Consider the following 12,036-nt stretch of genomic DNA (forward strand, 5'->3'; position numbering starts at 1 on the left):
GATGTTGTTACTCCGTCGACGTTATTACTCCGCTATTGCCGTTACTCCGCCGGTTATCTTTGCTGCTACTCCACCGCCAGGTAGGTCGCCAGGTATGCCTTCATTGACTCTTACGGATTTAATTAAAATATTCCAAAAAGAGACTAGTATGTGTTGCGGACGGTCACATTTAAGTTGGGGGGGTCCCATCATAAAGAGACGACGGCGTACCTAAAATTGTAATCATATCACATCATTACCAAATCCAATGAAAATGGAAACCAAAAAACATTGTGCGATTTTGTAATCATGATTCCCACGCATTGGAATTTGAAATCATACGCCAAGAACTTTACCGATCATTTCCCCAGTACGCTGTATTCAATTGCCATAATCATTCACCTGTACTACCACACCCTGCCATTAATTGCTGTGTTTTTCGAGGCGTACCAATCATTATTATCATCCTTTCACCCTGCAACCACCATGCTAATAATAAAAAAATAGAAAAAAATAAATAAATAAATAAATATATATATATATATATATATATATATATATATATATATATATATATATAAAATAAAATAAAATATATATTAACAAACTGATCAGATATGAGCCGACTAAATTTCTTATAGTATTCCTTTCATACCTCATATTTATACTCTGAAATACAACTCCTAGATACATCACTAATATCTTAAAATCTATTGACACATCCCCTGATGATGGACTCACTTAGTAGTCCGAAACGTTGGGTTCACAAAACTCTATAATAGGTCATTCCTCCTCTAAAAAAAAATTCCTCACCTGTATGGATTCATTATTTAACAATAATATTGTTGTTGTTACTCTCCCCCTACCAGTCGACTGTACCCATCGTGTTGATCCAGTTCTTACAACGATGGGTGGGTTGGTTGTGCGCCATGAGCCGGAGGGCATGACAATGGTCAGAAACAATCTGGAGGTATGGCAGGTCTTTGAAAATGCAGGGTGGAACATTTATTTTGATAGGTTGCAAGGATTTAATGAGGCAATTGCGATTGAATTCACACTCTTAAATCCAAAAGAGAGCTCTCGGGTCCGGGGGATAGAAATCCCTGTCACAAAAGAAACCATTGCAGAGGTCAGCGGGCTACCCTAGCAGGGGCATAAATGGTTTTCACGAAGAACCGCCCTTCCAGAGTTCCCCGAAGCATTCTTACAAGCTAGAGAAAATGTTGTTCAGAAGGGCCGGGGGTACGACCGAAACTCATTACCACACCCATGGGGTGAGGTAGCAGGTTTTGTAATGAGATACATAACCTGTGAGGGGAGGTATACCACCATGTTTAAATACCATTTCAGAATATTGGCTCACCTTCGGTTCCCACAGGCAGAAGCCTTCTCATTGAATATGCCTTTCTTCTTGTTAAGAAGTCTCCAGCTGATGGTGCACTCTGCTCAGCGTTCGCGACAAGTGGCAGCAGTCATTACCAACCATGGCCTGGTCCGGCTACTAGTCATGCATGCAATTGGTCGATTTCAAATCCCGTGGGAAACATTCCGGGATTCTACAGAGGAAGAAATAATGGCTGCTAGAGCTGCTAGAGAGGAAGAGCAGGAAGCGATGGAGGAAGGAACCAGAGCAGAGGATGAATACATAGATCAAGAGGAACCAGAGGAAATGGAGATGGAACTTGAAGAGCGGGAACAGAATCAAGAGTGTGAACCAGGGAGGACAGTCGAGGCTGCTCCACAAGAACCAGCCTCAACCTCAGAACCAATGGAAGAAGAAGTGTTGCAGCAAGGGGCCAATATAGAAAGGGCCACTAGCACCACGACCCAGGCTGTCCTTCAAGAATCAGCCTCGACTATAGAGCCAGTAGAGAAAATCAGCAGCACTATAATAAGCGAAGAGGGACCACATCAGGCTGAGGTGGAGGAATTCATTAATATTGCAGCTGGGGGTGTCCCACAAGAACCACCCTCGACCATAGAACCAATGGAGGAAGACGAACCAGAACGAGAAAGGCCCGAAGCTGAAAGAACTGTGGGGCCAACAGAAGAAGAGGATAGGGGTTTAATGGATGGAATTGATGTGATTATGCAAGAATCCATCTGGATCAATGTCGTGCTAGAAGAAACAGTGCCAACATCATCTATTCAAGAAATGTTGGACATGGAAGGTGGTGTCCCACAAGAACCACCATCAACCTGTCCGACTTTGGAGACCACAGAGGAATTAAATGTCGGGATTGACGTTGTTCCACAGGAACCAGTGTCAACCTCAGAACAAGGGACTGCACAGGCAGGGGTTTTAACCCAGAGCGGAGACGCTACAGACAAAGGGAAAGAGCCCGAGACCACAACTGGGGCCGAGATAGATTAGGTAGGAGAATTCTTTCAATTTTCCTCTTACTTCTCCATTCTGAAAGGGGCAAGGGTGTCTCGCTCTGCCCGACATACAAAAGAGGAGGTGGTCGTTCCGCTGATTTTGAAATATGATGGGTCGAAGAAGGGACTAGCTACCACAGGCTTGTTGGCCACAGATCCCCACAGAGACCTCTCTCAAGAACCCAGAACAGAGGAAGAGGTAGATGTTTTTGAAACGAGGGAACCTAGAAAGGAAAATTTGGTTGAACCACCGATGGACATTCACCAAGTGAGCCCACCACCTGTCGAGATAGCTTCACAACAGGGCAAGGTAGGAGACAGTAAGGAAATGGCTGCTCCCCAGGAAGAGAAACCAAGCAAAAAAGCCCCGTCGAGTAACCCTATGGATACTCCCTCGGATAAATCACCACCTGTCAAACCAGCTGCAGTACCAGATGAGGTGGTGGTTAAACAAGAATGGGTGGAGTTGTGTGAACAACAAAGGCTGTCTAGGAAGCATAAATATCATCTCCAGTTTAAAGAAACGATGCGACTTAAAACAGAGGTTAAGAAGCTGAGGAAACAGATGCACCAGTTGAAGAACCAAGTGAATAAATATAAGCGGCGGGCTAAGAAACCCAAAACCATGATGACCAAAGCAGGGACACAGGTAGATGGAGTGGCAACAACTTCTGTTGCCACTCAGATAGACCTGATAGAATATTTGTTTGAAGGTCGTGAGTTTTCTTTGTCGGCTGAGGTATAGACCTGGAAATCCACTGCGATGCGATATCGCAATGAAGTTAAGAAATCCCAAGAGCGAGCATCCATGGCTATCTTTGAATATGTAGAGCGCATTGATATAATGCGACTGAGGCATGCAAAGTAGCAATTCAAGGTGGAGCAACTGGAAAGGCAAGTAGCAGAGTTAAAAACCGATAAAGAGCAGATGCTCCATTTAGCACAGGAAGCGATGGCATGTCGCCCTCCTGCTTCCTGTTACTCTTTATTTTTGCATGAGCGCTTTCTTTTCTTTTGTTTGGAAAGCATCCAGAAAGAAATTAGTCATGAGATTGAGGATGGTGTACAGTTCCTCTGAATATTGAGAGCCCATGATGTGCCAACTCAACACTTGATGTGCAAGCTTTATATGCATGGGTATCTCTTGCGTGTTGAGAGAGAATTTAATCTGGTTCCATATGTGGGGGACATTCATTTAAGGGCCCTCACCTCTTACACTTTTAATCAAATAAGTTGGCAGAAGGCTTCTGACACGTTCAAGTCAAATCAGGCTACGAAGCCTTTTATGGTAAGAGGAGAACCCGAGAGATCAGTGACTATGTATAATAAGCACACTACATTTTTGGAAATTATGGGAAACAAGGAACGGATGTTGAAGACACAAAAGTGGTGCATCGATCTCTGCATCAAATAATTGGTCACGTTTCAGGCTGACGCATTGGATAGTTGTCAGAAGAGGTGGATGATGTCACCCACATCTGTCCGAAACATAGAACCGTTTGGAGCACCAAATTTTGCATGGGCACTCAGTAGGGTGCCAAGATATGTGGCGTGCATCCAAACATGTGGGGTCCAATGGATGGGAATTCGATTCCAGTACCTTGTTCTATGGCTGCCAGCAGAACAATACACCCCAGCCTATAATGTACCAAATGATTGGTGGAAGGAAGTTCTCCTCTCAGAAGGGTTCAAGGTTCCAGGAACAGAAATGGCCAAGGAATATGATCTTGCCCAACTTTAGGAAGCACACAGCCTATCCAACCCAGACCTGCGGAGACAGCGAGCTACATGAGGGCATGCAGAAGGCTAGTTGGGGGGAGATGTTGGGCACCAAATTGGCCTATCTTTTCCCTGCATTTCCACTCCTCTTTTCATCCTTTTTGCATTCATTCGCATATATTTACTGTGTAACATTATGAGGTAATTCCCCTTTATCGTCTCTTGGGATATTTAATTAATGAAGTAGAGTCATGAAGGTTTCTACCTACACAAACCACTAAAACTTGTGATGACCGCAAATTATGGAGCACAGGTGTTGACCACGCAGCATATCACAGCAGTTCCGCGATTCACAGCAGCTGATCAACCACGATGAAGTAGCATAACTGATTGCATCTGCTCAACCCATTTTTGACCATTCCTATTCTTGCTCTCTTGGTGCTAGTGCTGCAATACAACTTATGTATATCTTTGGGCATATAGTTTCCAGGTTTTGGGGAGAATTATTCTCCTTTGTATTGTATAAAATATGGGTCATTCTTGTATCAAGAGGAGACCCCTAGATGGTATTGTAACATCATTATTTAGATTAATAAGATATAAACCCTTTTGCTGATCTATCGCTCGTTGTGAGTAACACAGCCCTGATCAGAGAGCTAGGCCTGCTCTTCTGATCAGGTGCTGCGTGTTTACTTGTCTTGTGTGTATTTTCTATTGTTGTGTTTATTTCTTGTCGCTGTTACAGATCTCTTAGATAACTGTGAATACCTTTTTATGTTCTGTAGTTGAGTTTTACTTCTGTTTCAACAATGTTTTGATTGCCAATCATGAACCCTTGGTTGACGACAGATCGTAACCTTGCCCCTGCATATACCTTGCGTGTTGCCTTGAAAAGAATACGCACCGGATTGATACATTAATGTAGGGAAAGGAGTGGATAATTTGTTCATACCTGGACACCAACACTATTATACATTGAATTTGTAGCCATATGTGTAGCATTTTGACTATCATAGAATATAGTTACATTGTTCTGCAATTTTCCAAGTTTACCTAGAAGATGTTTCAGCCAAATTGTCTCTTTGCAAGCATTAAAGACAACAATGTACTCTGCCTTTGTGGTGGATAAAACAATTGTTTCTTTATGCTTCAACTTCCAACTGATGGGTCCCTTTCAAGAGTAAAGACACATCCTAAAGTAGCAATTATTTTGTCCCAATCACCTACAAAATCCAAATCAACATATCCGTAGGCATAATAATTACAACCATTAAAGGTGATACAATAATCATTGGTGCCTCTAAGATATCGAAGCACCGATTTCACTGCAGCCTAATATTCTTTTCCCAGAATTGCCATGAACTTGTTGATAACACCCACTGCATGTGAAATATCTAGTCTGGTATATACAATCGCATATATCAAACTTCCTATTGCATTAGCATATGGTACATGACATATAATCATTTTATTCTTCACTTTTAAGACATAAACCTGAAGAAAGCTTAAAATGGACAACAAAAGGGATATTAACATGTTTCACATTATTCATCTCAAACTTTACAAGTATTTTCTCAACATACTTTTGTTGTGAAAACCTAAGCTTACCATTTTTTTTCTCAATGTGTATTTCAATGCCCAAGATTTGTTTTGTAGCTCCTACATCCTCCATATCAAATTTCCTAGGCATTTAAGCCTTCAACTTGTTGATTTATTCCATGCTTTACTTGCAACAAGCATATCGCCAACATATAACACTAAGATAATGAATATATCATTCAAACTTTTAAAATGCACACAATGGTCATAGTCACTTCTAGTATAATTCTATCTCATTGTGAAGGAATCAAATTTCTTATACAATTGCTTTGGAAGTTGCTTCAGGCCATATAATGATTTCTCGAGCTTGTAAACTAATCTTCTGTTGTGATGATGTACAAAACGTTCTAGTTGTTCCATACAAATCTCCTCATCCAAATCTCCATGCAAGAATGTTGTTTTAACATATAATTGCTCTAACTCCAAATCAGGGAAAGCAACTAGTGCCAACACAATATGGACATAAAAATGTTTAATAAGTGGCGAAAAGGTTTCATGGAAATATATACCTTCCATATGAGACTCACCTTTTGCAACTAGTTTGGATTTATGCCTTTCAATATTACCACAACACCTCTCTTCAATCCATAGACTCATTTACATCCATTTACCTTTCTATATTTCAGAAGTTATACCAAGTACCAATTTTTTTTTTTCTCCAAAGCATCTAGTTATTATTTCATCGCTTCCTTCCATTTGACATTATCAATATTTTTTAATGCTTTTGATAATAAGAATGTCTCCATCATTAGTAACCAAAGCAGTAGATGAAACAGATTCAATATAACTTTTAGGAGGTTTTCTCTCCTGTGTAGATATTCTTGGTGGTGGTTTTGGAATTTCAACATTTTCTTGAATGTCTTCAGCATCTACAACTTCTTTATCATCAAAATCTTCTTCTCGCTTCCATGTGTCTATAGATGGTTCAATCTTAAACTGAATTTGTTGATTTGGTTCTTGTTCTTGTACTTTTTCCTATTTCAAAACATATTCTACACCACCTAATTTAATAGGAGAAGATTTTTCAAATATCACATCTCTATTGATAGTGATTTTGTGGGTAGTAGGATCCCCTAATTTATATCCCTTAGCAACATTATCATAACCAACAAAGGTATATTTCTTTGATTCAAGGTCTAATTTAGGACACTTATCCTTAGGAGTCAGAGCAATGCTTCACAACCAAATTTTTTATAAATTTGAATAATCATAGGGATGACATGTCCATACCTCTTTAGGGATTTTACAGTTTATTGCAATCAATGGTGATTGATTTACAAGATACAGGCACTACTATTTTATTTTTCACAAAACACTTGTCGCAATCAACATTGTTGAGCACACTCCTTACCCTTTTTAGAAGAGTCTTATGCACGCATTCTACCATACCATTTTGCCGAGGAGTATAAAATGTGTTTTTCTATCTCATCATCCCAACTTCCTTGTAATATTCTTCAAACCTTAAAGAAGTGAACTTGCCCCCTTATTCATTCTTAAAATTTTGATGGCTTTCCCCCCTTCTTTTTTCTACCATTATTCTAAATTATTTAAATGTATCAAATGTTATTTTTATGTAGCATTGGGAGGTATTCCCACATGCTAAGAGGCGTCCCAAGGAAGCTAAAGAAATTATGAAAATAAAAATAAAAAAAATCAATTTTTATTGGGCTTCATGTAGGCTCCAAAATGGACAAGTTGACCCAGCTCATGAATCATGAAGGGACATGTCCACTGGGATAAATGCACCCATTCGACTTTTGTGTGTGTGTGTGTGTGTGTGATGTGACTCTTCATTTTATCACTAATCATATTTTCTATAGAAGGCACTTGTGGGAGCAGAAAAGGGATGGAATGATTGAAGTTTGGATTTGGTTTATGCCATGAATTTCTAGACAATTTGATTTGTAAACCTTGCTGAAGAAAATTCTCCTAGAAGAAGATTTGTTGCATTTTCCAGGGAAAATGTGTTGTCTTGATTGTGCATGATTATTTCTTTATGATCTTTATTTTCATTACATTAATGTTGAGATTTTTTGTGTATAATTTATTAATTATATCAATGACATAATAAGAATTAATAAATATCATTATAAGTAAGTATCATATTAGAAAAATAATTTTCTAATATGCATCTTCATAGAAAATTCAGTATGGTATCATAAGTTTGTTAAAAAGAGCAACCAAGTACATGGACAAATTCATGAGAGTTTGAGTTAGGGGTTTTGTCAAGAAGTTATCGAATAGTTTGTTTAAAGGCAAAATTTATGTGAGGGACATCTATGTATTTGATGGAGAAGTCTGAGCTCGAGAAGAGGGTTGGATTGCGCCTTGTTTAGGCCGCAGATAGGGAGAAACCACCTGCAGGCTTGGACATAACTGAAACAGGTCAGGTTGAGGGATAAAAGGGTGGTCGTAGCCACAAGAAGTGGCATGAAATTAAGGAAATACAAGGCTATAGAGGGCGCAGGCATCCATAGAGGGTCAAGGGCCTCAGAATTGTGAACAGGAGGGCTGAGTATCCTCAAGTATATGGAAAGGCCAATAGAGGTAGTTCTGAGTTCACTGCTATGATTCAGTGACTTGAGTTCATGTTGGTCGTTCATATTATTTATTTTGGACAAGCATCCGTGATCAGTAAACGAACTTTTTGAATTGCAAATTGATGAGGTGGCATTTCCATTAGTGATCGGTTTTCATGGATTACAAATAAATCGCTCTGAGGTTTCATCAAATGAAGTTTGCAAATCAATAAATGAACGAGATTTGTGTTTCCATGAATTGGTTGGTTAAAATTGAAGGTAAAAGAGTTTTACCTTTTGAACTCGTTTTGCTATGGATAAATAAATTCTGAGTTTTATATGGAATGTTTGATCTACCACATTGATTCATATTCAACGTATGTCCCCTGGCTCGAATGATCTGCAACCTTATCACCTTGAGAACCTCATCTAGATATATGGAGCCAAGGTGGACATTAGAAGACTGATAACAGATCTAGTTTGCTGGTTTGGCGGAGAGTTTCGGTTTGATCTAGTCACCATATGGTTGATATATTATTGAGTGTCACTTAATGAAAGTATGGTTTCTTATTATTACATATATCTTCCAATTATTTTGCAGAGACATTAACGATGAAATAATTCATGGCGTGAAATGGCGTACTTTGTGTTGACAACAAAATCTTGGAAAAGTTATGATATGGTCGGCTATATATTAAAAGTCAAATCAACCATAGCAGAGGATGATTGTAGGTAGTAGAGGCAGTGGCTAAAGGTCAGAAGTTGTGTCTAGTCTCAGTGAGAGTTCGAGCATGATTAGAGAAAATCAAGCTACAATTTTGGTGGAATGATAGGACTTGAAGATTGGTAGTGTATATACATACATATAGTGAAGTCTGGTAGAGGTTATATTCAAGGGAGGATACTTTAGTAGGAAATATATTTCTATTAAGGCTAAAAGAGTATTAAGCTACAATTTTGGTGGAATGACATGACTTGAAGATGGGTAGTGTATATACATACATATAGTGAAGTCTGGTAGAGGTTATATATTCAAGGGAGGATACTTTAGCAGGAAATATATTTCTATTAAGGCTAAAAGAGTATTGTGTCATATTAAGATTGAATGGAAGTAGAAAACTATAAATCCAAAAAATCAAATTACCACTTCTGGTTAATGATCAATGAATAATTCTAAAAAAAACTATGCATTACTCTTCACACTCAAGAGTGAAATTTAAAAATATAAAATAAAATGAATAACATACAATACAGGTAACAAAGTGAGCAGGGTTGTTATTCAAAAGTTTTATCTTGAATACATGTATCCTCAAAGCTACAAAGTATTTGTGTTGTGTGCCTTTATTGAGCGTTTCTCTTGTTGAATCAAATAGGAAAATGGCCCTGAGTTTTAATATTTGTTGCAGAAATTAGGGCTTACTTTGATTCAGATAAATGTGGTGTAATACTCCTTTGCACATAATTATGATTTTTAGTTTTAAAACTTTTGTTACTATGAATGTCCCACATTAGAGAAATATACCTTCAAACAGAATACATTAGAGAAAAATACAATCAACAGAACCATGTGTTATCAAAACCTTGAGCCAAACAACTGTCAACGGTAAATTGATTATTTTACATCAACTTTATTTTAATTATTAATTTGTTTATTTTATTCTCATTTAATTTTTTTAACGTAATTTGACAAAGTCAAAATTTTTACACAACATTACATTACATAACAACATCTCTTCCATACTGGGTTGGAAACCCTCTTGACACAATAAATCATGGAAAGCTTTCAATTCTTACTAATCATTTAATCCCAAACTCAATGTTAAAAAATCTTCTCACTTTGTAATAAATAAAGAAATATTTGAATATTGTCCGTTATATTAAATTTTTTATAGAACCTCATTCCTAAAAGGTGTAGTCTAAACTTATAGATGAAATGGTCTTTATCAAAGCATTTTTTCTAGTTAATTTTAACCCAAATCCAATAGAGATTTTTAAAAACTCGAGTTTAAGTTGTTTAATATGTAGAATTCGAGTGACGATGTAAAAAATGGGTCTGTGAAGCTCCTACGCGATGATAGCTAGGGTTTTCCCCTAGCTGACCTTATCCTCCTCGTCTTTGCACTTACAGGTGTTCACGGAGTTTGGATTTAATCTTTGACACATCTCCCTCTCTTCCACTACCAGATAGTTTTTAAAATGGGGAAAAACTCCCCCCATCATTCGTCAGCCTCTCCGTCCCTAGCGTTTGGATCCAAGTCCTTGGACTCTGCTGTGAATCCTCTTGCAGTGACTCACTCCCAATATTTGTTGATTTTTCTGCCTGTGATGGGTATATTTCCTCTGCCTCATTGGTGGTTGTCCCTCTAGTTGCTTCTTTTGAGGTTGGGGTTCTTGGTGTTGCCCCATTTTCCATTATTTCGGGCTTTTGTTTAGCCCCTGCAAATTCGTTCTGTGACATTGTAAAAGCTTCAGAAGTTAGCCTCCCTTCGGTAATAAATATGATTATCGTTAGCAAGGCCCCCATTGTTGAGTTTTTCTTAGGGGAAGAGGCCCTTAGTGAAGCTGGGTTTTTCTCTGAAGCTGGTTTGATTTGTAGGTTTGTTGGGTTATGGCTGAATCTTATTGATCTTCACTCCTATATTAATGAGCATTGGAAGCCCCTTATTTCAGCTAACTTAAACATTTACCCTCTGGTCAGGGGTTTCTTCATCATAGTTTTCAACAAAGCTGGTGATCAGGAAAGGTTCTCAAATTTGTTCCATTGTTTTGGGGTTGTGTTGGCCTAACTTTGCAGCCCTAGTTCCCCTCTTTCGATCCTATTTTAGCTTCAATCTCGACTACCCCAGTTTGGGTAAGGCTCCCCAATCTTCCTCTGCATATGTTGAACCTTACTTCTTTAACTTCAATCAGCAATGCCTTAGGTAGGTTTCATTGTCGCAGTGAAGACACCAGGCTCTATCTAAAGCCCACATATGTTCGAATATGTGTGGATATGGATTTCAGCAAGGGCTTCCTTGTTGGAATAAAGCTCATTGGCCCATATTTTTCCTAGGTTCAATCCTTGGACTATGAAAATGTCTCCTTCTGATGGAGAGGCTACTAAGAGACATGTCATTCTATCAAATCTTGTCCCAATGTAGGGAAATCAAAGTCAAAATCATATTCTTGAATGCCAAAATGGTCGGTTGGTGACATATTTGACCACTATTCAAATCTCTTTGGAGGTTCCTCTCGTAGCACCTCGCAAGGAGTGCAATGAGCATAAGGCTTTAATAATTTTTGAGCCTTTGATGGTTAAGTTCCAAGTTTTGTCTATCTCATCTAAAATCAGTGAGAGGGGATCCAAGATTGAGGCAGAGTTGAACATTGTGAATTCCCCTAACTCCTCATAAGTTCCTCGAATGAATTAGAGTGCATCGCAAGATTATTCCTCATTGGACAAAGGAAAAGAAGAAGCAGTTCCAACAGGGCTTGCATCCCCAAGAGGCAACAACTGGAAATTTGTAAAGTGGGTTGACTAAGTGGAGGTGATCCTCCCTCCTCTAGATCATAAGGTGGACTTCAATATCATGGCCTCCTTAAACAGGGGTGTCTCTGCAAATCCAATAGAAAATGGGGCTTGGACCCAAGTCCAAACAAAGTCAAAAAATTATTCTCCAAGAAAAGCGAAATATCAATCAAATTTTTTTAATTAGGAATGTGTTGCAAATTTATCTAGATATAGGATTTTTTGGAAAGTTTTTAGTTGGAATAGATTTAATCATCAAGTAGAGTGTGAGCATCATGCTAGGTTTTGTGTAACACCCTCCTCCCACATTTACCCAAGTTAACCAGTCTGTTG

The sequence above is a fragment of the Pinus tabuliformis genome, chromosome 5_1 (assembly GCF_031772625.1).
Source record: "Pinus tabuliformis cultivar Carrire ecotype Pingquan chromosome 5_1, CPIR1, whole genome shotgun sequence".
In the NCBI taxonomy this organism is placed as follows: domain Eukaryota; kingdom Viridiplantae; phylum Streptophyta; class Pinopsida; order Pinales; family Pinaceae; genus Pinus; species Pinus tabuliformis.